This window comes from Dipodomys merriami, unplaced genomic scaffold (genome assembly GCF_024711535.1).
Source record: "Dipodomys merriami isolate MVZ:Mamm:240054 unplaced genomic scaffold, mDipMer1.0.p SCAF_87, whole genome shotgun sequence".
Classification (NCBI taxonomy): domain Eukaryota; kingdom Metazoa; phylum Chordata; class Mammalia; order Rodentia; family Heteromyidae; genus Dipodomys; species Dipodomys merriami.
In genome coordinates this window covers 700,799-728,444 of record NW_027206479.1, presented here as the reverse complement: position 1 = coordinate 728,444, position 27,646 = coordinate 700,799, and the positions used below count along the sequence as shown (strand labels likewise).

The following is a 27,646-nucleotide window of genomic DNA, read 5'->3' as shown; positions in this document are numbered from 1 at the left end:
GTGCCGAGTCCTTCACAGGGTGCAGTGTGCTGAGTCATGCATTGGTGCTGGGTTCTGAGTCTTTCACAGGATGCTGTGTGCTGAGTCATGCAAAGACTGCCATGTGCTGTGTCCTCCACCAGGTGCATTCTTTCATTGGGTCCTTGTAAGATCTCCCCACTGAGAAGATAAATGCAGACAAGAATATTGAGGCTCAGATATGTCTCCATGGGAGGGACAAAATTATGTGTTACTGAAGACTAGTGAGTTGTCTACTACAGACAATTGTTTGTTTTGTTTTTTTCTCAGTAATGAACCTTGAACTAGGGGCCTAAGCTCTCACCCTTATCTCTTGGGCTCATGATTAGCACTCCACTGCATGGAGCCATGGACCCCTTTGCAGCAATGGCCACAGCTTAAGGGTCTATAGCTGATTTCTCTCATCCTGCCTTCTCAGGAAGCTGAGATCTGAGGATCTGGGTTCCAAATTATCCCAGACAAAAAAGGTCCCATTAGTCTATTATCTCCAATTCACTACTAAGAAACCTGAAGTGGAAGCTAGGTGCTTGTCACTCATGCCTGTCATTCTAGCTACTCAGGAGGATGAGATCTGAGGATCATAGTTCAAAGCCAGCCTGGACAGGAAAGTCGTTGAGACACTTAGCTCCAATGGACCACCAGAAAAGCTGAAGTGGCTCAAGTGGTAGAGCACAAAACTTGAGCTGAAGAGCTCAAGAACAGCACGCAGGCCCAGACATCAACTCCTACAATAATAAAAAAAGAAAGAAACAAGCTAACAAACATGAAGTATAGGGCTGAACAGACATGAAGTATGGATCAATAATGTTTCTTTCTTGCTTCTATAGCTCAAGAACTCTAAGAACATTTTAGAGTCCAAGTACTTCGCATCACCAAGGGAAACACTGGAAGCTCTTGAACGTCTGACCTTTCAGAAGTGGAAGTCAGAGTGTCATAGAATTTTCTGCCCTGGCTGGCTTCACCCTGTGATCCTCAGACCTCAGTCTCCTGAGCTAGGATGACGGGCCTGAAATACTGGTGTTCTGCTATGTTCAGAACTGTGATGACCTTGACAATACAAGTCAACTGCATATCACAAAGGGCTTGGGGAGCATATTAAGCCTTTCAACATTGGACATTTAAGAACCCTGTAGGACACAAGATTACAATGATAGAATCTGAGAGTCTGGGCATATGGATGTGTTACACTTGAGCCTTAAGCTCTGACTCCAATTCTGGTATACATTAGTGTTCATTTTGCAAAGGATGTTCTCATAATTAGCGAATAGGAAAAGTATCTTGATTAACCCTCACATTTTTTCCAATTGTTTGTCTTGAACTCAAGCCTGGGCACTGTCCTTTAGACCCTCAGGTCAAGGCGAACACTCAACCACTTGAGCCACAGTGCCACATGGGGTCTTTTCGAGGTTCACTGGAGATAAGAGTCTAACAGGTTTCCTTGATTAGGCTGTCTTTGAACTTTGGTTTTCAAGTCTCAGCCTCCTGAGAAGCTAGAGTTCCATGTGTGAGCCACTGACGTTTCATCTATTGTTTTTGGCAGTCCTTGGGGTTGATCTTAGGGCCTGGGTACTGTCTCTGAGCTCCTTTTTCTCAAGATTAGCCACTTGGGCCACACCACAGCTTCTGGCTTTTTCTGAGTATGTGGTACTGAGGATTAAACCCTGGCATTCATGCATGCTAAGTGAGCTCTTTACCACTAAGCCACATTTCTAGCCCCACTCTTACAATTTTATCCCTTATTGCCTATCCTCAGGAAAAGGTTTCTGACTATAAATCATTTAAAGAAATACCAATAGGAAGATGTCCAAAGATTGTATAAAGCTCATACTTGGGAGAGACTCTAAACATGTGAAGACTGTGACAAATGCTTCCATTTAATTTTGTAATATGTTTCAACACTTAATAAAATATTAATAAAAATGTGTCAACATCCTAAATTATTGTATAGAATTTTATTATAGATGTGCAAATTGTAATAAATATTATGTGTATAACAATACTAAATAAAATAATCAATCAATAAATGAATAAAAGAAAAACAAAATACAAAATCAATAATAAAAATCATAATATGAAATTAACATACATATGTATGTCTATATCATATATTAAACATGTATAGAAACATTTTTTTCCATTGCATAGCCTTCATTCAGGCCCTGGGAACTCTAGCCTGAATTTCTTTTCGTCAAGGACAGTGAGCTTCGCCTTCACCCATGGTATAAAAGAGTAACCTGGACAGTGATCTCAAATCCTAGCAGTGGCAGAAATACTGGCCCCAGTTCCAAGACAGTGACTTCTTTTTTTTTAATGGAAGCAGTTATGTTTACTCAGTTCCATACTGAACATTAAAATAAAGCAGTGTGGAATTTGTACAGCTATTCAGACATCCTTTCCTTACCTCTAAAGTGCTTCTCTGAGAATGATATTGTGTCTCTTTTTTTGTACTTTTTTTATTGCAAATGTGTTTTACAGAGGGGTTACAGTTACAGGAGCAAGGTAATGAGTATATTTCCTATTGAGCATTGTTGATTCTTTCTTTGTTTTCCCCCGACCATCCCTTCCCTCCCATCTCCATAACTACTTCACCCTGCCGAGGTCAGTGACTTAATTTTTCTTTTTTGGTTGGCACGGGGTTTGAACTCAAGTTGTGGCAACTCTTACCTCACATTGCTACAAATTTACCAACACCCTGAGTTCAAATCCCAGACTAGGAAAGAAAACTGGCAGAAATTCCAAACCAGGGAGCTTTATTTTTTTTTATTTAGTTAAATAATTAATATTTTATTTATTTATTTATTTATTTATTTATTTATTTATTTATTTATTTATTTATTTATTTGCCATCCATGGGACTTGAACTCAGGTCGTGGAAACACTTCCTCAGCTTGGATCTCCCTAGGCTGTGGTGCAGTCTCCAGACCCATAGCCGATACTGAGATCCTAGGCCAGGGGGCTTGCAGGAAGAAAAAAAAGCTGGAAAGCACAAAAAGTGTTGATCTGCAGAAGACTGGCATTTTACGATTTTGGGGGGCATGGTGACCATCCTGGGCCTGAATAACATGGCTACAAAGTAGACCTGACCTGCAATTGCTGATTCTGGTAAGCTATCAGTGAAGCCATAACCCAACCTTTCAACATAAGCCCTGGGTTCAAATCCCAGTCCTGACACCAATGGCAGGAGATCACAAGAGACTCATCCCTATGCATGGGAATACCAATTGAATGAGTAGTTCATGCATCCGTCTAGTCTAAAATTGGATGCAATAGTCCTAGAAGGCTGATTAACGTATAGTTTATTAAGCATAAAAAGAATAATATTCCTTCAATGGTGGTATAATAAATACCTACAAGTTGGTAGGAATGTAGTAGGTGTCATTCAATCATAGATAGATGGCTCTGGCACTCTTTAACAATATACATTTATTTGTATACCACCGTCTGCCTATCCATGTATCGCTGTTTTGGCCAAACATGGGGGTCGATCTCAGTGCCTGGGAACCACTTGACAGCTTCATTGGCTAGAGACTCCCATGCTTAAACTCACCCATTCATGAATTGGGCCTGCTAGGCACTGAGTTCAGATCCTCACATTGCCAAGCATGATGGAAAACACATCTACAATGTAATAAATGGTAGAGGTGTCATCAGAGTCAATACATTAAATGGTAAATAAATGAATAAAATGAGAAATAAAATTTATAAACGCACCAAACACAATATGGACTGAACATCTGAACGTAAGTATAAATCCTATCATTAAAATGTATATAAGAAGTATTTTTTCCAGGACTAAGGCTTGAATTCAGTCCCCCTAGGAGGAGGGAATGGCGGGAGATCCTGAGATACTCATTTCTGGACCTAGGAAGAGCCATGGCATGCGAAAGATCTCATCCTTGAATAAGTAGTTCATGCATGATGTGAGTAGGAAAGGATACATAAGACTCATGGGGTATAGATTATTTGTAAAGAAGAGTTGATGAAGCATGACAATAATCATCATATACATGAAATGGATGCAACAGAAAATAGGTACTCACAGATTGGATTCCATCACAGGTCACCAGAATCCTACTCTATACAAATATGTACTTATTTGCATTCTACCTTCAGCTTTTGAATGGATGACTATTGTGCTCCCCACTCTCCCCCCAGGGGGGCTCAAACTCAGGTACTGGGAACGCCTAGCTCTTTGTCGCTCACAGGCTGGTGTGCTCATGTGGACCCATTCACCAATTGTGCCTGGTAGGCCCCGAGTTCAAATCCCAGCCCTGCTAAAAGATTCATCTTGGTGTCAGAAGTCAATTGTTGCATCTATTTTCCTTTCCTGTGCAAGTCTTGGGTCTCAGCTAGGATACAGAATGCATGGTTCACCCTGTGGTCATGGGAATAACTTGTTATCCATGTCAGTCCAGTTATACCTGTCATCATATACGTAAGAAAATACACAATACATCCATCAATAGCATACAAAATATACACAATAAGTACACTCAATGCATGATGCAGTCCGCACACTGATGTGAATATACACCCCATGTTTCAATGATGCATTGAGGACTATTTTTGCCTCCCTGTGGCTTTAACTCAGTTCCTGGGAAGAGCCCATCTCCTTAGTGGCTCACAGTCTGGTGTGATCATGTGGACCGTTTGGGCAGTTGGGCCACCTAGGCCCCGAGTTCGAATTCCAGCACTGGCAAAAATTCACCCTGATGTGAGAAGCCAGTCATTGCACCTGTCTTCCTTTGCTGTGCAAATTCTGGGTCTCAGCCAGGATGACCACACCAAACGCAAGATGCAGCCCACCCATGTTTGGAAATATAGATCCTTTGTTTAATTATGAATTTATGACTATATTGCCCACCCACCAGGGCTCAATCTCGGGTCCCAGGAATGGCCTAGCTCCTTAGAGGCTAACAGGCTGCTGTGCTAAACATGACCTATTCACCAATTGGGCCTGAAAGGCCATGAGTTCAAATTCCAGCACTGCCAAAAGATTCATTCTGATGTGAGAAAACCAAGGTTGCATATGTTTTCCTGTTCTGTGAATATCCTGGGTCTCATCGAGGATGGAGAATGTTATATAAGCAAATCTATAGCCATGGGAATAGGTTGTCATCCATGTCAGCACAGTTATATCTGTCACCATATTCAATAAAATGCACAATACATCAATGAATAAGACAGAAAATAAAAAGAATATCTACACTGAATGCAAGATACATACCACTCCTGTAGGTAAAGAGAGATCCTATGTTTAAAAAAGGTAGGCTTGCGATTTTGTCCAGTGCTGGGGCTTCAAATCAGGCCCTAGACCAGGCCTGAAATTCTAGTCTTCAAGGATGGTGAGCTTCCCCTTCCCCCACAGTGCAACAGAGATACCCAGACCTGAGTTCAAATCCCAGCACTGACAAAATATTATTCCTGATGTCAGAGGCCAGTTGTTGCACACCTTTTCCTTTCCTGTGAAAGTCCTGAGTCTTAACCAAGAAGGGGAATTCATAGGCAACCCTATAACCATAGGAACAGGTTGTCATCCATGTCAGCAAAGTTATACCTGTCACCATATTTAGTAAAATACACAATACCTCCATGAAATAGAGACAAAATAAGGAGAAGTTCACTAAACACAAGAAGCTGTTGACACATGAATGTCAATATAGATTGTATGTGTAAATTATGAATTTATGACTATAGTGGACCACCTTGGGGATCAATGTCCGATCCTGGGAATGGCCTAGCTCCATAGTTCACAGGTTGGTGTGTTCACCTTGACTTATTGGACAAATGGTCCTACTAGGCCCTGAGTTCAGATACCAGCACTACCAACAAGTGGGTTGTAGAGTAAGAAGCCAAGTGTGAAACTTGTTTTCCTTTTCTCTGAATATCCTGGGTGATCCTGAGAATCCTGGCATGTTGAAGAACATTTGTACAAATCTAGATGTTCTGTGATAGGATGTCATCAATGTAATAAACGGAATGGGTTTCATCATAGTACAATCAATGGTAAATAAATGAATAAAAGAAAAATTTCAAGGAACAACCCCACCAAACATGTATGGACTGAACATATATAGGTAAGTATAAATCCTATCTTTACAATATATATAGTATGTTTCCAGGGCTGGGGCTTGAATTTAAAACTAGTGAAGAGGCCTGACTTTCTTATCTTCAAGTACAGTGATCTTCCCCTTCATCCACATTGCTCAAGATTTACCCAGATCCTGAGTTCAAATCCAAAGCCTGTAAGAATAAACTGTGTGAATTGCAAGTCAGGGAGCTAAATTTTTTATTTTACTTTTCTCAGTATGGTGCTTGAAGTCAGGTTGTGGCAACTCCGTCTCAGCTTCGATCACCCTCGGCCAGGTGCAGCCACTAGATCTACAGCTGCTTCTGGGATCCTAGACCCCCAGGTCTTTCAGGGAAAGCAATTCACAGAAAAATGTGGCCTTTTTAAGTTTTCTTCCTTTGCATGGAGACCCTCATGGGTCTGAATGACACTTGCAAAGGGTACTTCACCTTGCAATGCTGAAGGCTGGCAGACTAGCTGGGAAGCCATAGGCCCACATGGCAACATAGGCCCTGATTTTGAATCCCCCTCCTAACACCAACCAATGGCAGGAGATACTAAGAAAATGGTTCCCATCCATAGGAAGAACAATGGAATATTATCAATGTCAAGGTTCGATGAGTTGATCAAGAATGATGCTCCTATAAAATTAGACAGCAACATTTCAGGAAGCTAATTGATTTTATTTAATATTTATGAAGCATAAAATGAATATTATTACTTACAGGAACACAATAATTTCAGGACACTGATTAATTTCATTAATAGTATAAGGATGAAAACAATAACACTAATTACATGGACGCATGACTAATATCCAGGAATTGGTAGGAATGTAGTCTATATAACTGAATAATGTATAGACATCTCCGATACTCTGTAAAAACACATATTTTTTAGCATACTTCCATCTGCATGTCAATCTGTTCTTATTTTTTTAACCCCTGGGGCTTGAGCTCAGGTCCTGGCAACAGCCTGTCAGCTCAATTTGCCCCAGGATGGCGTGCTGACACTCAACCATTCATGAATTGGGCCTTGTAGGCTTGTAGGCCATGAGGTCAGATGCCAGCACTCCCCAAAAATGAATTGTGGAGTAAGAACTTGATGGTGACACACGTTTTCCTTTTCTGTGAAAGTCCTGGGTGTCAGGTATGAAGTGGAATACATATGCAGACCTCTATCTCATGTAATCAATGTAATCAATGTTTTATGTGCATAATAGTCAAAATAAATGGTCAATACATGAATAAAACAAAAAATAAAATAACTGCACTGAATGCAATATGGAGTCAACATATGTGTATAAATATAAATCATATATGTAAATTGTACATGAATAAGATGTTTTCTAGTGGTGGGGATCTATTTCAGGCCTAAAGAATAGACATGAATTTCTTGACTTCTAGGAGTCCAGTTTCCCCTTCCCACACAGTGCAACAGAGTTAACAAGACCAGTTCCAGTCTCAGTCTTGGCAGAAAAATGGCACCTTTATAGTATGTAATAGCATAGTAATTCTAAGGTATTTCATTATTCCTCCATTTTATTAATGTGATTGTTTAAATGCCTCATAAAATATTAACTAACATCGATCAGTGTCCTATAACATAATTGTGTATAATTTTATCCTAGAATTATTCAAGAACTGCTCTTTCAATCATGACATTCATCATATTCCATTGGTAATCATATGGACAGGAATATGTTGCTTAGGATCTCCTTCCATTTGGAGGTGGCAGGACGAAGATTCCAACTGTGGGCTACAGCTCCCACCACTTAAACCCGAGGATAGGGAACTCACCAGTCTGTCCAAGAACATCAACAAGACCAATGATTAGGCAGGCACCAGTGGCTCTCAGCAGTCCTCCTTGATACTTACAAGGGAGGATCATAGTCGAAGACACCCTAGGCAAGAAGTCCAACTTCAGTGCCAACAAAGCCAGAATCACTGTGGCTCTAGTGTGGAAGGCCAGCCTTGATCAAAAGCAGCTCACAGACTGTGCACATATCCTGAGTACAAGGACTGGGAATGGGAACAAACAGACATACACAACAATCTGTGAAACCATCCAGCTAAATGAGGTCACCCTCTTGTATCCAACTGAATTGGACATTGTTCCCTGAGAAAAGGGCTGGGGGAGCTGCTATTTCTTGACTGTGCCCATGCTGCTTGCATCACAGGATTCTGGCCACACCCCCATTCTTTCATAGTTCTTTCTGACCAATGAGATACAAGAATGGTGGTCACGCCCACATTCCATGCTGCCTGGTAGCACAAGGATTCCTTCTGTTAGTTTACACCACTACCAGCAATTAAGGAAGGTAGAGATGGCTGAGTGGTGAGGAAGAGACTCCAGGCAACTTTGGAATATAGAAGGAAATTGAGATGCCTGCCCTCACCCTGGCTTCTTTCCCTCCTTCCCAAGGTGCGGAATTTCAAACATCAGGCAATGGCACCTTGCCAGGCCGCATAGAGCCCCAACCTGCTCCCTGGCCCAGGTTCTTTGCTCTGAGGCCATGTGTCTGCAATGCCACTGCCATCACTGCTCGCTCGACCTGGAGCATCCTAAAGCAAATTCTCCCAGCAGCACAGGTGAGTGGCTGCCCCCAAACCACCCCTACCCCGGGTCAGACACCCCTCTGAGGGCCCCATGACCCACGACTTGTGTCCTCTCACTGGCTCTGAGGAGCCACCTTTCTGTCTTGGGAATTTCTGAAACAGAGCCTCAATATAAGCTCTTGCTGGGCTATTCGAGGTCTTCCTATCTGTGACAGGTATCCTTCACCAGCCCTGGTCCTCTGGAGTTGGGATGGTAGACATGTAACAACATGTGCAGTCATTAATTTAGAAGGATTATTGCAAACTTTTAGTCCACAGCAGCTGATTCTTTTTCTTCATATTTTTTATAGTGAAAATACTGTACAGAGGGGTTAAAATTACATGGGCAAGATAATGAGTACATATCTTATCAAGCATTGTAGCCTCCTCCTTTTATTCCCCTTCCCATCCCATCCTCTCCCCATCAGCCTACCCGACCCTCCACCTCCCGCTAACAAAGTTGTAAAGTTCATTTTAGACATAGGACTTGTACGTCTCATTGTTGCAATGGGTCCACCTGTAATTCCTAGTTAAATGATTTTCTTTCCCTTCCCCTCCATAAATTATAACAACATAAAATATAGTGAAAGCAGGGATTATATCATGGGGGAGGGACATAAAAAGCAACAAAGAATTAAACTTATAAATGTACTAGAAAAAATGGGATGAAAGTAAAATTTTTGAATACATACCTTAGAGTTCATTTCCCTAACACCAACTTATCTGACCTTTTCTGCTTGAGTCAAACATGGCATCTAGCTCTATTCCTTATAAATTTTTCATTTTATTTATATGTCACTTAATATATACATACATGTGTGTGTAATATATATATCAACTGTATCTGTCCAGTTAATTGTATGGTTATGTATGGTTAGGTAATTTCATCATGTCAAGTTCATGGACTTCCATAAACCTTAACATCCCTGCAACACCACTGCACATGCAATCTTAAGTGTTCACCATTGTGAGTTAGACTCGTGTTTTACCAAAGCTTTATATATAGGGTGTCATTTTTTTCATTTAGTCTTCACACAAAATGTGTGTGCTCCTAGAAATGATGGTATTATAACTACAATAATGTAGTGTAAATCTTTACATTGAATGCATGCTCAGTATGAGTTGTTCTTTTTTTCCTTTTCTTATTTTATCTTTAGTAAGTTGATTTGAGTTTTGATGTTGTGTTTGCCAGACAAGTATTCCACCACTGGAGTCACTCCACCAATCCTTTCTTGTTTAATTTACTTTACTCATAGAGTAGCAATTTTTACACCAAGCCCAAAAAACAGGGATCATGATTGCATTCCAATATACCCACCTAGTAGGTTGATATGGCTGATACTTTCCTTCCTAGACTGATTTAGAACTGTGATCCTCTCAAATTCTACCACTTTAGTTAATTGTGTGAGCTCCAGTTCTCCATACTTCTAGAAGATATGGCAGACATAAATGATTACAGGTAATTTGAGCGAATCATTGGCTAATATAGGTGATTTGATATTAAAGTTTAGGGTAAGTTTGAAAGTATAATCACAGTAGTCAGATATTTTGCTAAGTAATTTTGTTTCACATTAATAACACATCTTGACCAGAATTAAGGACTTACTTTTATGTCTGTCAACTTGTATGTCATTTGGTAAAATAAACTTCACGTCTTCCATGTGGGATAAAGAACTTTGAATGGTCTGATGTGCTGGTTCACATCTATAATCATGGTTAGCAATCAGAAATAAATAGATCACAATTTGAACATAGTCTAACCAAAAATTTTAGAAGTCCCAATCACAACAAACTAGTGGATCATGTTGAATCATGCCATTAATCTCAGAACCACAAGAGGCTAAGCCTCTGCCTAGTACTTGTGTCACTTGGGTAACTGGGACACTTGTAGGCAGTAACTTCTACTGATACAGAAACTGGGCTGAGTTTTAGCAAGATGAGGGAGGAGTCTGCCCCACCTTCCTAGGGTCGACCTCACAGAATGCAGTGAGCATGCTTGCTTTCCTCCTACAAATGGCTTAAGATGCTATGCTGCTGAGTGTTCATTATTTGATTCCAGTGACCTGTGGTAGAGGTGTAAGGAAACATTAAATAAATTTCACATATGCCAATTAAGCTGCTCTCCCAGCCTGTGAGTTCAACTTAGCAAGTGTTCATTATTTGAGAGTTGAGAATACTGAAGTAGGGAAGAGAGGGAGGGTGAGTGAAAGAGGGGAGAGATAGAGAGAGAGAGCTGGGCACTGGTGGCTCACACCTGTAGTCCTAGCTACTCAGAAGGCTGAGATCTGAGGATTGCGATTCAAAGCCAGCCTGGGCAGGAAAGTCCGTGAAACCCTTATCTCCAATAAACCACGCAAAAACCAGAAGTGGCGCTGTGGCTCAAGCAGTAGAGCGCTCACCTTGAGCTCAAGAGCTGAGGGACAGTGCCCAAGCCCAGAGTTCAAACCCCATGACCGAACAAAAAAATAAAAGTGAGAGAGGGGAAGGGAGAAAAGAAAGGAAGGAAGGAAGGAAGGAAGGAAGGAAGGAAGGAAGGAAGGAAGGAAGGAAGAAAGAAAGAAAGAAAGAAAGAAAGAAAGAAAGAAAGAAAGAAAGAAAGAAAGAAAGAAAGAAAGAAAGAAAGGAAGGAAGGAAGGAAGGAAGGAAGGAAGGAAGGAAGGAAGGAAGGAAGAAAGAAAGAAAGAAAGAAAGATAGAAAGAAAGAAAGAAAGAAAGAAAGAAAGAAAGAAAGAAAGAAAGAAAGAAAGGAAGGAAGGAAGGAAGAAAGAAAGAAAGAAAGAAAGAAAATGATTGAGAATGAATTGTTTGGAGTCAGGAGTCATATGTCAGAAGTACTACCTGTATTTGGTGTTAGGTCTGCCCCAGGCCATGCAGACCCTATTCAGACACCTTCACACTTCTTGGCTAAGTTTCAACCCTTCATGTGTTGCCTAGTATCTGGCACACCTGGAGTTAGCCACCTCCCCATCCTGTTAAGTCACAACCTGGTCAGCCTCTGGTCACACTTTCCATCTGACCAGAGGTGAGTTCCAGAACTTGAAGTCACATCCAGATCCAGTGTCGCCAGAGTTTCCCTCAAACTGCCACACCTCATCTGGTCCTTTACATAGATACATACTTCTCCCAGGTTGGGTCCCCCATTTTTTTACATGGCTTTCCACCATATATGGCATTGGCAGCAGTTCAGTAAATAAACTACTTTACCTGAATGAATACCGTGTGGTGTTCTCTTCATTGGGTACCGAATGAAACTCACCTAATTAATATACTGTACACTTCAGAGTTTCTAGTTATGAATCCATGGTTATTTTTGTGACACATGTGAGATAAGTATCTACAAACCATATTTACTAACTCATCATTTAACAGTATAGTTCTGCCTAGAATCTTTAATAGCAGCTTAATTAACCATAAAGTCAATTTTGTATGCTTTGCTTTGCTTTGTTTTGCTTAAATCAATAGAAGAGTTGGTGAGACAATCTGTGTGAAACCTCATGGTCTGTGTTGGAGGGGCAGAATGATGCAGGCTCCGGCCTCAGGATTATCTGAGGACTGTATTTGTGTATGTGGAAAGCTCTTGGCATGCCAAGTTATAGAGGGAATATGTTCTCTCTCCCTATCTCAAAGCTCCTGTCAGATTCCTGGGAGCTGAGGAAGTAGCTCTTCTGCTTACATAAGCATAGAGGAACAGCTAGTCAAGCATTTTCCTGAGTACAGGGAAGTGGTTTGAACTTGCTCTAAAATAGTTTAGATAAAAATATACAAAGACATTGTCTCATAGTTTAAGCAAAATTGTATCTGTTGAAATTCTTTGTGTGAATATTTCCTGACTAAATCTTGGCAAATATAATACTTGCTTGTCTTTAAATACCCACTAGCAATAAAGCACAGCATGTAGTGGCAATTGCTGTTTGCACTCTGTATCCCCTGTATCCTGGTGATTTTGTGACCCTTACCCAGGGACCCCAATGCCTTAGACGTTGCCAACTGGCACCCAAACAGGGACCCTGAAGTGTTGAGTTCAGGAAGGTATATACAGGTAAGTACTTTTTTAATTACAGGGTGATGGGACAAGTTAAGTCTACTCCGTACTTACATATGCTAAAACATTTACTTGCTGCTTATGGTATAACTATTTCTTCTTTTGACATAGAAATGTGTATTAATGTAGTTAGGGAATGGAATCCTTGGTTCCCCGTTGAAGGGACATTAGATGTTGATAATTGGAAATGAGTAAAATATAATGTAGAAAGAGCTGTTCGAGAAGGGGAAAGGATTCCCGTTAGATTTTGGTCCATTTGGGCTATTTTACATACCCTTTTTAAAGCTTTAAATGAGAAAAGAGGCCACCCCTTCTATTGTAGATTTACAATTGGACTCTGAGGTTAAGGACGTAATAGATAAGGATGCATCACAATTAACAGAAAAAACAAGAGGTAAAGAAGCCTGAAAAAGAACAATCTGAAAGCGTAAATAGAATGTCTGAGCAAATGGAATTGATTTTATCAAGATTACAACATATGGAGTTAGAAATTAGCAGAGTGAAAGAGAATCTGAGAAAGTGAAAGTAAAACAGCCTTCTGCTCCTCTGCTTGCCGAAGCAATTTTTACCGTGTCACTCCCTCACAAAACAGAAGGCTTAGACAGTGAGTTTGATGATGAAATGCATATTTTTTCTTATCCTGTAATTTGACCAGCCCCTATGAATGATTTAGCTCAACCAGTCAAATATGAAGGTGTTGTTGTCAATGATATTGGTAAACTTAAGAAGGCAGTGACGTTGTATGGTCCTCAGTCTCATTATGGTAAGGAATTGTTTAATGGGCTTGCCCGACATTACAATAATTTTGCTCTCGAGGATTGGAAGTTGCTTTGTAGAGCCTAATTAAGGATCCTGAATACCTACAATGGCAAATGTGGTTTACTGAGTTATGTACAGAAAGGACTAGACAAAATGCACAGAGCAATAATCCGCGCCTATAGGTCATAACCTTTCCCATGTTGAGTAGAACAGAAAAATATGCAGTTGCTAATATGCAAGTGAACTCTCCTGAAGAGATCCATGAGTAGTTACGAGACATAGGTATTGAGGCATGGGAGAGGATTCGGCTGGTAGGAGAGCATTATGGCTCCTGGACAAAAGTAATTCAAAAACTTAATAAACCCTATGTTGAATTTTTATCATGATTGAAACTGACCTTGGAACTTACTGTTGTGGGAGAGGCTGCACAGCAACAACTACTGGGCATGTTGGCTTGTGAGAATGTTAATGAGGACTGTAGATGAGCCCTATTGCCTATTAAAGAATCTGGGGATGTAAATACATATTTAAGGGCGTGTAAAGACATTACATCTGAATCCCGGCTTATGCAGTTGTTTGTGCTGAAACTATGCCCACTACCTTGCATGCTTTACAAACCAAACCCGCTAATCTAAAATGTTTTGGATGTGGTCAAATGGGACATATAAAGAAGAATTGTAAAAACGCTACTGATGTTAACAAGAGAGGAACAGAAATTTGCCCTAAATGTAAAAAAGGAAAGCACTAGGCAAGAGTGTGTAGATCAAAAATAGACAATAAAGGATAACTATAAAAATACTTATCCTATGCAGGGAAACTCTCCGTCAGGCCAGCCCCGGGGCCCAGGATTAATAACAAAGGGTAGCCAACCATTTTTCTTCCTCGTCCATGCCACAGCCCACAGCACCGCAATGGACATGCCTATTCATTCATCTACTAAGAGGCATATTGGTTTAAAACATGCTTGCATGTAAGTAACAATTATGGTCATTCAAAAATGACAGATGTCCCTTCCCCAGACATACTGAAATCATGATTTCTAAGTAAGATAGGATTTTATGGTGGTACAAGTGTTGAGATATATGTATGAGTCTAATGTGTATCTTGCACTGAATTAGTCAAGAAGATATCCAATATCATATGGGATAAAAAATGGTAGTGAAAAGATATTCCCTTGAGAAAGATATAGGAGGCTGCGAGAAGTATGGAGAAATTCATATAATTTTGAACGATTTAAAAATGCAAGCTCAAGTATGTCTCATTAAGTGGAAGGGCAAAAGAAGGGGAAGAGAAGAAAATAACTGAAAGCAGATCATTGTCCCAACTTAGAGTACAATATAACATCCAAGTTAAAGAGACACCAATATAATATGTCCCACTTAATTTAGATACATGCAAAATATTTACTTGGCTTTTTACCACTTTAATGCTCCAAAATATATGAAGACTTCTAAGAAACTTTATGTGATTGTCGTTACATCAACCTGAACAATAATTGTGATGAGTCCTCTTTTTCTCAGTATGCTCTTGGAAAATACTCCCTAAATTAATGATGTTGTGACTGATTAGAGAGTCAGTGTAACGAGTTTGTACTTGTATGATAATCCCAGAATAGTTTAATGCAGTTTTTTCTCAAGATATCCAAGTATATTCTCTGACGCTATACTTTGAACACACCCTCACACCTGAGCACATTATTTGAAATTGCACATCAGCATTTCCTTGGCACATTCTACTTTGTACCTTTGTCTTTTTGCATGTTCCTTTTGATTTCACAGTTGCTCTATTTCCATTTCTTCTGTGCAAACTGCTAAAAACATTGTTCAAATACCACTTCTTGTTTGCAAACACTCAGTCTATGTATGAAGGTACTTTGTCCATGTTAACCAATAGGGTAGTACTCACTCTCTGAGGAGAAAAGTTCCACAGTATAACTCTATGCCCACATTAGAGGGTGTAGAATTTAAGGCATTTTGAGACAAACAGTGATATCTGAATTGAAAGGCTCCTTAGGGATATTTTCTTGGAGCTCATTAGTTTACCCAGGAGAAATAAAAATATCCACACACTTTGGAGCTAATTAGTAAGTAACTGAATTAACACTAGATCCTAGATGTTGTGTTATTACAAGTCACCATTGTATTATTGTTACATCAGAATCCTTCCCTAAATGCATATGTGTATCAGAAAATAAAAGAAAGGTATTAAAACAAAATGTCTTATCTTTTTAGGCATTTAGTCGTTGTGGTGAGGGTAATGTCTGAACTCTTCCATTCAATAAAAGCTTGAAGTTTATAAGAGCACTTCCTACATATAAGAATTTGTGGCAGGTTCATTGAGAGGGTTATTTCAGCATGGAGATATCCCTAACAAGAATTATATTTAAATAGAGTATATGACAGTTATGACATATCAATGGCTATTGAGGCATTTTCTATTCTAAAGAAGAATCAATTTGCAGAGTGTTCAGTAACATCAGTAAAACTGAATGTTCAAACTTTACTTGGTGGTATTGTCCTATGTTTATAATGAATAGTCTGAAAAGATAACCAAACATAGCTAACAATATTTCAATAAAATTCCAAACTGATGTAGATACATGGATCACTCATTGGAACTGTAGGGCAAATTAGGCTTGTCTGTGCTATAGTTCAACCATAATCTCCTGGTTAAACAGTCTTGAAAAATATTCACAGAATATATCTAAGTAAAGGTCATGACAGTTACATCTGTATAATACTTCTAAGGTCAGGATAAAAGCATTTGTTCCTAACATTTAAAATCAACAGGATTTGTTGAATTCATGGATCTGGAATTTTATGGCTTCACATTCATATCACAAAATTTCATCAATATGACTTACATCTCTACCAGTTCACCAAAACACTGTTCTTATTGAACTTGTCTATTGTAAGGAGCCGAGGCGAGACTCCGCCCACTCCCTTGCAGCTTTGAGGTTTCCACCCCAGACGGTGCTTGGCAGGATGCCTGGGCTGTGCGCCAGGTAGAGCCCCCAGCCAATCCCATGACACCTGGTGACGGTGAAAGGCAGGCGACCAACAATAGAAAGACCCGCGTTCCGATTCCCCTATATAAGCGGCTGTATTTCGGGTGCACGCTCTCTCGCGCCCAAGCTCTCCTACAACTAAAAGGCTCTCCAATAAAGCGTGATCTGAGAAGACTCCTGGTGTGGTGGTCGTTTTTCCTCGCTGGTCGAGTAGGCGGTCACTACAACTGGTGCTGAAACCCGGGAACGAACCTGGGACGGGACCCGCGCGAGAGGCCGAATTGGAGCCAGAACTCAACACTTGGAGAGGAGACGTCGGTAAATATCCCCCGGTATGCTGTTCACTGTAGATTTAGATATTTATTGGTTGCTTGCATTGCTTCTTCCCTTGTGGCTTGTCTTTTTGATGGTGCGCACTTGCCTCAAGGAGGGAGGGTTTGATTTAATCCAGGAAGGACGCAAAGTACTAACGCAGCATCAGGATAGTCTATCAGAGTCAGCATACAGTAAGGGGGAGGAAAATAGGCCTAAAAGAAAAAGGGAAAAAAGAGAAAAGGATCCTAAAGAATTAAAGCAAGAGGGGCTGCAGCCCTCACAAAAGGAGAAGGGTTTCAGAGAGGAGGGGGTCTCAAGGAGACTCCCGCGCCCTTCTTTAAAAGCAAACCGGTTCTCAGCCCTACATGTAGAAGGGCGGGACCAAGAATATAGTAATCTTGTGAGTGACTCAGAGGAAGAAATGTTAGAGGAGGAGGGAGAACAGCTCGATCCAGCTGATAGTGAAGACTTAGAAGAGGCTGCGGCGGAGCACGTGGCAGACAGATATGGAGGGTGGCGCCCCCTAGGGGTGGGAGTACCGCAGCAGCCAGGGAGAGGAAGCGGAGCTGCCCCTCACCCGTCGGCCCCCCCGCCGTGCCCGCCGGCAGGGAAGAGTCACTTTATAAAAGAAAGAACCTGGTCGCGATTAGCGGCCTCCTTTCCAGTTTTTGAAAACCCCATTACTAATGAAAGAAATTTTGAGCCGGTTTCCTACTCCCAGTTAAAAGATTTAGTTGAGGCAGTCAGGACTTATGGAGTGACGGCCAATTATACCACTGCCTTGCTTCGAAGGCTAACTATTAATGCTATGACACCTATGGATTGGTTTGAAGTGGCCCGTACTTGCCTTAATCACGGGCAGTTCCTTGATTTTCGGTCAATTGTACAAGACAAGGCTCAAGCCCAATACAGACAAAATGTCCATGACGGGCACCCAGACTGGACCGTAGACATGCTTCTGGGGCAGGGAATCTACTCGGTAGACCAGACAGGATATCCCTTTGAAGTATACCGCCAGGTAAACGAGGTTTTTTACAGGTCCTGGCGAGCCCTCCCAAACAAGGGAGAGGTGGCTGGCAATCTAACAAAAATCATGCAGGCCCCTAATGAGCCATTTTCTGATTTTGTTGCCCGTATGCTAGAGACAGCCGAGCGGGTATTAGGAAATCTGGAAACAGCCATGCCATTTGTACAACAAATCATTTTTGAACAAAGCACCAAGGAATGTCAGAGGGCAATTACCCCAGTAAGAACCCAAAGCCTAGAAGCTTGGTTAAAAGCCTGCAGAGAAGTAGGTGGCCCCCTGACCAATGCGGGGCTGGCAGCTGCTGTCTTGTCGGCTGCCGGGGCCGCAAAAGATAGTAAAGGAAAAGGGTGTTTCTGGTGTGGTCAGTTGGGACATTTTAGACAGCAATGCCCACAAAATGGTGGTCCTGTACAAAATATACCCAGGCCGCCAAGGACTCCAGGAGTGTGTCCTCGTTGTAAAAAGGGAAAGCATTGGGTCAATGAATGCAGGTCAGTTAGAGACATCAATGGACATTTTATCCCCCAAATTACTCCAAACACTAATTCGGAACAGGAGCCAAAAAACGGAGAGAAGGGCCCTCGTCCCCAGGGCCCGAAAGTTTATGGGGCATTTCAGACTCTGGCTACCAGAGAGCACCCGCAACAACTCCCCAGCCAAGAAGAGCAACCTCAGGCTCTGCAGGGTTGGACCTCTGTGCCACCTCCGGACGGGTATTAACACAGCAGATGGGAGTCCAGATTGTGGAGACAGACATGACAGGACCCCTAGATGAAGGCACTGTAGGAATAGTTTTAGGACGCTCCTCCTCCACAAGGAGAGGATTAATAATTTTCCCAGGAGTGATTGACCCTGACTATACGGGGACTATCAAGGTCCTCTGTCATGTCCCCCATGGAGTGGTGTCCATTTCTCCCGGGGATAGAATTGCACAGCTTCTGCTTTTGCCTTCTCTTCATGGCAACTTCCCTGCTAAGGAGATAGAGAGAGGAGATAAAGGGCTAGGCTCCACTGGAGTCGCCCTTACATGCCTGTCCATAACTTTAGACCAAAGACCCATGCTAACTCTCCAAGTGGAAGGGAGAAGATTTGAGGGATTGGTGGATACAGGGGCAGATCGAAGCATCATCCAAAGAGGGGAGTGGCCAAAGCAATGGCCAACTCAGAAATCCTCCCAGACCTTACAAGGGCTGGGCTATGCCGATGCCCCACAGTTAAGTGCAAAAGAATTGACTTGGAGAACAGACGCAGGCCAGGTTGGAAAAATGCAGCCATTTGTGGTAGACGTCCCTGTCAATCTTTGGGGAAGAGATGTGCAGCAACAGCTGAAGCTAACTTTAACTAATGATTATTCTGAGGCCAGTCAGAATATGATGAAACAGCAAGGATTTGTGCCAGCCTTGGGGCTTGGTCGGCGTCTCCAAGGACGCAAGGAGCCGATAGAGCCACTTCCTAAACAGGACAGGAAGGGTTTGGGTTTTTCTTAGGGGCCTCTGAAAACAAAGCTTCCACTGAAGGTGTGGTACCCATACCTTGGTTAACGCAAAAGGCGGTGTGGGTTCCTCAGTGGCCCCTCTCTCGAGAAAAATTGGAAGCGGCTCAAACTCTTGTCCAGGAACAGCTGCAGCTGGGGCATGTTGAGCCTTCAGTGTCATCTTGGAATACCCCAATTTTTGTTATCAAAAAGGCCTCCGGAAAATGGAGATTATTACATGACCTTAGAGCAGTAAATGCCCAGATGCAAATTATGGGACCCATCCAAAGGGGACTTCCACTGCTGTCTGCGTTACCTAGGGAGTGGCCTATTCTGGCCTTAGACATTAAGGATTGCTTTTTTTCCATACCTCTTTATGAAAAGGATAGGGAGCGCTTTGCCTTTACTTTGCCCTCGGTTAATCATGAAACCCCGGATGCTCGCTATTAGTGGAAAGTTCTCCCCCAAGGGATGGCTAATAGCCCAACAATTTGTCAATTGTTCGTGGGGGCTGCATTAACCCCTGTTAGGGAAAAATTTCCAAAAGTACGGATTGTCCATTATATGGATGATATCTTGTTGGCTGCTCCCTCGGTAGAGACTCTTCATAAAGTGTTTGGGCAGGTAACGGAGACCTTAGCTAATAAAGGATTAATTATTGCCCCTGAGAAGGTTCAGCAGACTAGTGTTGTTCAATTTCTGGGAACCATTGTTTCCCCTACTGAGATTAAACCACAAAAACTTTCCATTCGAACTGGTCATCTTAAAACACTTAATGATTTTCAGCAATTGGCAGGAGATATTAATTGGATAAGGGGGTTTCTTAATCTCCCTCGGTCAGAGTTGTTACCTTTATTTGCTATTTTGGAGGGCGACCCTGAAGTCACCTCCTCTAGATCCCTGACACCTTTAGCACTAAATTCCCTACAAAAGGTTGAGGCAGCTTTGTCTAGGGCTCAACTTTCACGGGTTGATTTAAAATTACCTATTGATTTATGTATATTAAAAACAAAAAATTATCCCACGGGGGTTCTTTGGCAAAATGGCCCCTTATTGTGGCTCCACGGCAATTCTGTGGGAGCAAAAACTGTTCAATATTTTCCTGAATTAGTGGCTAAACAGGCAATTTTGGGTATGAAGTATTGTTTGATGCACTTTGCAAAGATTCCAGATAAATTAATTATTCCATACACCCGTGAGCAAGTTGAAATTTTAGCAGCCACAATGGATATGTGGGCAATTCTTGTTTGCTCATTTCCAAATGTAATTGATAATCATTATCCTAAGCATCCTCTGCTTGCCATAGTTAACAAAAATTTAGTGTATTTTCCTGTTGTCACTTCAAAGGAGCCCTTGGCTGATGCTCTGACCATCTTCACGGATGGATCAAAATCTGGACAAGGTGCCTTTTTTGTTCAAGGACACAAACAGCCGGTAGTTTTTAATTTTCGGCCGAATGTCCCACAGGCTGTTGAATGTTTAATTGTGCTTGAAGTTTTTAAAAGATTTGATCAACCTTTTAACTTATTTTCTGATTCATTATATGTTGTAAATGCCGTTGCTTCTCTTGAAGTTGCTGCTTCAGTTAAGCAGGCCAGTACAATTTCTAATGTTTTGTTACAGATTCAATCCCTTATCTTAAACAGAAAACATCCTTTTTATATTGGACATATTCGTGCCCACTCTATGTTGCCGGGCCCGATGGCAAGGTGTAATGATTTGGTGGACCAGGCAACTCGGGCTGTGGCTCTGGTCGCTGCTGATCCTGTAGAATTGGCAAAAGACTTTCATAGATTGTATCATGTACCTGCTAATACCCTTAGGAAAAGATATAATTTGTCCAGGCATGTGGCAAGAGATATTGTTAAAGCCTGTAAATCTTGTGTTACCTTTCTTCATCCTCCCCATGTGGGGGTAAACCCCAGGGGGTTGAGACCAAACGCCCTATGGCAAATGGATGTTACTCATCTGACGGAATTTGGTAAGTTGAAATATTTACATGTGTCTGTGGACACCTTTTCTGGTGTCATTCATGCCACACCTTTGGCAGGAGAAAAGGTGTCTCACGTCAGAATACACTGCTTAGAAGCTTGGGCAGCTTGGGGAAAGCCCCTTAGACTCAAGACGGATAATGGCCCTGCTTATACTTCCCATGGTTTTCGCGCCTTTTGCGCACAAATGCAGGTTGCCCACACCACTGGATTGCCCTACAATCCTCAAGGACAAGGTATAGTGGAAAGAGCTAATAGAAGCATAAAAGAAATGCTTCAAAAACAAAAAGGGGGAGTTGCTGAGTCCGCGTCCCCCAGGGAAAGACTTTCTCTTGCGCTCTTTACCCTTAATTTTTTAATTCTAAATGACAACGATCAGTCTGCCGCAGATCGGCATATGACAAGAGACTCCATGGATACTAAAGACATGGTTATGTGGAAGGATGTTATTAATAATAAATGGTATGGACCGGATCTGGTAATAACGAGATCCAGGGGAGCTGTTTGTGTTTTTCCACAGAGTCAAGAAGTACCTCACTGGGTGCCAACGAGACTGACCAGGCCAGTGGAGACTGCAGAAGAACCCCATCTTGAAGATGCCATCCACTCAGCTGATCTTCCTGCTGTTAGCAACAGTGCTAATAGCAATCCCTGTGATAGCTAAACCGATGATGCTGTGGGCTGTTACAATTTACTGACTGGATTGCCTCTGCGGTGTCCTTTTCCAAAGAGCGGGTGGGAGTCGGAATGTTTTTAGCCTGCTGCTTGGGAGGATGCGTGGTCTGCCTATGGTTGGTCTGTCGCCTTCGAGCCCAAACCAGAAGGGACAAGGTTGTTATCTCGCAAGCATTAGCCACTTTGGAGAGTGGATCCTCACCCCAGATTTGGCTGTCGGCCCTAAGAGGCAGTTAAGCCTTACCATTCTGCATAGCCTTAGCACCCCGAGGGATCAGGGGATCCCATTGCACCGGGACAGGTATGCAATTTGCAATTTGGGACAGGGTGCAAGGCAAGTGCACTGCACTTGAGGAGATGGTTCTCATCTCCTCAAGAAGAGCATGCTGGGTTGCAAGTGGGTTGATGCCCAAGATCCCACCTCTGCAAAAAAGGCATCGGACGGGCCTGGTCATCACTGGGGAAGGCGCGCCCCTCAGGCGAAGGCCAGTGCAAGGTCCTCTCATTAATGTCTTAGACAGAGGCCCAACCTCTACTCTTACCTGTTGCCATAAAACAAAGAAGGGGGAACTGTAGGGAGCCGAGGCGAGACTCCGCCCACTCCCTTGCAGCTTTGAGGTTTCCACCCCAGACGGTGCTTGGCAGGATGCCTGGGCTGTGCGCCAGGTAGAGCCCCCAGCCAATCCCATGACACCTGGTGACGGTGAAAGGCAGGCGACCAACAATAGAAAGACCCGCGTTCCGATTCCCCTATATAAGCGGCTGTATTTCGGGTGCACGCTCTCACGCGCCCAAGCTCTCCTACAACTAAAAGGCTCTCCAATAAAGCGTGATCTGAGAAGACTCCTGGTGTGGTGGTCGTTTTTCCTCGCTGGTCGAGTAGGCGGTCACTACAGTCTATCAGGCTAGGAAGTTGGCTCAGTGGTAGAGTACTTCTCTTGCATGCCTAAGGCCCTGGGTTCAATTTCTCAGCACCACATAAGCAAAAAAGAAAAAACCGGAAGTGGCGCTGTGACTCAAGTGTTAGATCCTAGCCTTGAGCTGAAGAGCTGAGGAACAGTGCCCAGGCCCAGAGTTCAGGTCCCATGACCGGACCCCCTGCTCCTAAAAAAAAAAAAAAAACAACAACAAAAAAAAACAACTTGTCTATGTCCTTTTAGTTTTCAAATCCAAATAGCATATTTCCTTCAATGTCTCTGTAACAGTTTTGACCTTTTCTTCCTGCAAATTCTTTCCTTTCTTCACTTCTGTAAATCTGTTTTTATTACTTTCTTGTTTCCTTATCTCTTTCTTCCAATCTTGTCCACACTGGTGCTCACAATGCTACACTTATGTCATAACTTTTCTTTTCCTCTTCCTTTTAATAATGTCCCCAATTTTATCATTCTTTTTCATATTCATGGTCATGGATATTTTGATGATATCTAAACAGACCTATCTTTGCATCTGTTTAATATAAACTTTAGAATTATCAGAGAGTTTTTTCCCCTAAATCCATCATTTTCACCTGTAATCCTTATCGCCAAGAATATCACTAACACATTTGCCTGGCCATAGATGTAGAACCCTTTAGATTTCTTCTTACCCTTCTACTCCACCCATTATATAAGATGAACGATCAAGATTTTCTTAGTTTCTGTTACTAATTTGATTTCTTTCTTTTTTTTTTTTTGGTTGGTCATGGAGCTGGAACTCGGCCTGTGTGCTGTCCCTGTGCTCTTCAGCTCAAGGAGAGCACTCTACCTCTTGAGCTACAGCATTATTTTCGAGTTTTCTAGTGGTTTTCATTGGAGATCAGAGTCTCATGGACTTTTCTGCCCTGGCGGGCTTTGAACCGTGATCCTCAGATCTCAGCCTCCTGAGTAGATAGGATTACAGACATGAGCCACTGGCGCCCAGCACTAATATGATTTCTATGTACTCCTTTTTATGCCCCTGACACAAGTCTGTTTCATGTACTCATCACTGGTCACCTAGTCTTAAACAGCTATTTACAAAGTATGTTTTTTCCCCATTGTCTTTACATATTGGTCCTCTCCATCAACAAATTACTGCTCCTTGTAAGTATGCAGAGGGAAGAGCTCAGACACAAATTCTAGTATCATTATTTACTCCCTACATTGACTGTTGGCCTTACATTTCTCATCTATAAATGGATGTAATCTACCAGAAATATTGAAGAATACATTTGCTTACTCCTAGAGCAAGAAAAAGGAAAAGTGACGAGTCCTTACATTTTCCACCCTAGTTTACAAATAAGGAAAGAGTCAAATTCAGTTTGTTGGTATAAAGTCACAAATTGTTTCATGCAGAAATAAAAATATATTTTACCTCCTGGCTCTAAGGGCTGTGTCCTTTGAAGGCAACTACAGATATGTAAGTGGTATTATGTAAATTGGGTCATGTGTCTACAGTTGCATTGAAGAACATACTCAACATATCACTGGAAAACATTCGTTATTGAATAGTATCTAGATGAGAATGTTACTTGAACTAATCACACTAGGTTGAAAACTAATCTTAGTCCATCAAAATTTTCTTATTGCTGTATGTGTTGCCAAGTGTTCTTCATAAATTTATACATAGATTTTCTTCAGTGAACTGGAAAGAAACTAAAACTGAATAAGGATTTCTGCCTAATGAGTGAAGCATGCTTGAGGTATGTGTTGTTACCTTCTAAGGATATATAACTAAGCAACTGGCTATGTGGGTGGTGAAAGGGTTTCTCCTAAGTTCCCAAGGCTAGAAAAAACAAGAACATTTGATAACAAAGCACTCAGATTATTATATTTTATCTATGTGGGATAATAAACATGTGGAAATAAACGATTTTATTTATAAGCAAACAATACCAACAAGAAGAATGAATACACATTAGAGAGACTGCAAAAATCACATATGGATTTACTGTCTCACCTGATTATGTGATTGTATTTCTTGATATTGAAACTCTCCTCTTGTTATTCTTATTGTATGTAATCCAACTCTGTTTATTATTATGTATTCAATGTGGGAAATCTAGCTTCAAAGATGTCTAAAAATTTTTCCTTTTCAATCATAACATTGTCATTATCAGGGTCACTCTGGTCACCATCATCTTCAACAAAATTATTATTAGCATAATAAGTGCTAATTATTGAAAGCCTGGTATGTGTCTATGATTTTGTATTATTTGTATTTTGATTAATAATTTTAATATTACCACTGTGCATGCATTCACGTTAAAATTTTGAATAAATAAAGAAATAAAAAACTAAGCCATATCAGGTAGCTTGACTATGTGCTTATAACAAATTATTGAACCGATTTTTGAAGTATTGCACATTCCTAACCAGTATGAATTAACTTCCTCTCTCCCTGTCATTACACACAAATATTTAAGGGTTTGAACACAACTTTTTCAAGTAATTTACTATAAATATTACTACAAGATCATGTGTATATCTAAAATTACCTTGAAAATAATATATTCTACTTTCTATTGAAATATTAGTCACTTTACTCTAGAAAAATTTTGGAAAAATAGACTATATATCTTTGACATGAAAAGGGTAAAAAATAGTAGCATAAAAGTTTTTGAGGGAGCCTATATATTCAGAAATATGTGTGTGTTTGTGTGTGTGTGTGTGTGTGTGTGTGTATGTGTGTGTGTGTATAAATGTTATGTGTGGAAATTTATACATTTTTAGAGGGAATTTGTCATCATACATATGTATATATATATATATATATATATATATATTTATGTATAGAATTGTGTGCATTACAGTGAAACAAACATCTTCAAACATAATTAAAATTAAAAAAAATCATCAAACCAAGTGCCAGTAACTCACACCTATAATTCTAGCTCCTCTGGCTGCTGAGATCTAGCAGCTGTTTTCACATCTAGCCCCAACAGAAAAGTTCATGTTAGATTCTTGTCTCCAATTAACCACTCAAAAACAGCAATTAGCCCTTTGCTTCAAGTACTACAGTGCTGGCCATGAGCACAAAAAGGCTTTGGGACAATGTCCAGGCCTTACAAACAACAACAACAACTGCTGTGAACATTTCTTAGAAACATGAATATATTATCTGACCTTTTCTGCTTGACTCATACATATACTAGATATTGCAAATAAGGGAAACAATGGGACCCATGTTACTTTGGGCGTGGCTTACTTCACTTATTATAATTTTTCTAAGCCTTTCCATTTCCTAATAAATGGGGGAATGTCATTCTTTCTGATGGAGGCTTAGAATTCCATTGTGTATATATACCACATTTTCTTGATCCATTCATCTACTGAGGGGTATCTGGGTTGGTTCCATATTTTAGCTATGGTAAATAATGCTGCAATAAACATAGTTGTGCTGGTAGATTTAGTGTGATGCAAGGAAAATGAACCCTTAGATATGTATTTAAATGTTTTTTTTCTTTCATGCATTTGTTTCTAACGCATTTATAAGATTATTTCTTTGTTGCTTTATATGTCCCTCCCCCACAGTATAACCCCTGCTTTCACTATATTTGATGTCGGTATAAATTGTGGAGGAGATGGGGAAAAACAAGTCGTTTAAGGATCCAGGTGGCCCCTTGCAACAAAGAGAAGTACAAGTTGTCATATGGAAAACGAACTTTACAATTTTGGTGGGGGGGGAGAATTGAGTGGGGGGGTGAGGGAAGGCTAGGAAGGGATGTGAAGGGTAAACAAAGGAGGAAGCTGCAATGTTTGATAAGAAATGTACTCATTATCTTGCCCATGTAATTGTAACCTCTCTGCACAGTATGTTCACAAAAAATAAAAATAAAATAAAAAATTTAAAAAATGAAACATGAATATATGCCCCTGGAAAATGTTAAGTAAAAAGGATAGAATATTTATGTCTATATTAAAGACATGACTATTTATATTGTTTAAGATATTTAGATAATGATTAGGAATTAAGACTAATGATATGTAGGTAATAATTGGGACTGGTATTTTATTCTGTTTTATGATAGTAATAAAATGACAATTGTAATGATTATATAAAATTACTCTTGATTGGTATTTGAATTATATTAAGGGATAAACATTTTTTGAAGTTTTTTTTTATTGTGAAAATACCGTACCAAGGAGTTGCAATTACATGGGCAAGGTATTGAGTATATTTCTTTTCAAGCATTGTTGCCTCCTCCTTTGTTTCCCCTTCAATCCCTTTCATCTCCCCATACACTGATCCCCACACCCTCCCTCCCCCATTCCCGGGCCAAAGTTGTAAAGTTCGTTTTTTAACATAACAAAAATAACTCAGATTTCACTGTATTTGATGTTAGTATAATTTGTACAGGGGAAGGGAAAAAACTAATCGTTTAAATAGGAATACAGGTGGAACCATTGCAACAATGAAATGTACAAGTCGTTATGCTGAAAAATGAACTTTACAACTTTGGTGGGGGGAAGGGATTAGGTAATGGGGGTAAGGGAAGGGATGGGAAGGGGAAACAAAGGAGGAGGTAACAATGCTTGATAAGAAATGTACTCATTATCTTGTCCATGTAATTGTAAACGATCTGTATGGCATTTTCCAAATAAAAAAATACTTCTCAGTCCCATCTCTCAACATTACAGGACTTAACTCTCCAATTAAGCGACATAGACTGTCTAGTTGGATTAAAAAGCAAAATCCTTCTATCTGCTGCCTT

The 27,646-nt window shown here is 40.8% G+C and overlaps 1 long non-coding RNA gene across 1 annotated transcript; it reads left to right on the top strand.

The window, feature by feature from the left end:
* Positions 1 to 8,376: 8,376 nt before the first annotated feature.
* On the top strand, positions 8,377 to 26,549 carry LOC138820373 (uncharacterized). Its single transcript, XR_011369852.1, has 3 exons — positions 8,377 to 8,679; positions 24,562 to 24,634; positions 26,466 to 26,549. It is a non-coding gene; the product is annotated as an uncharacterized lncRNA (long non-coding RNA).
* Positions 26,550 to 27,646: the final 1,097 nt, after the last annotated feature.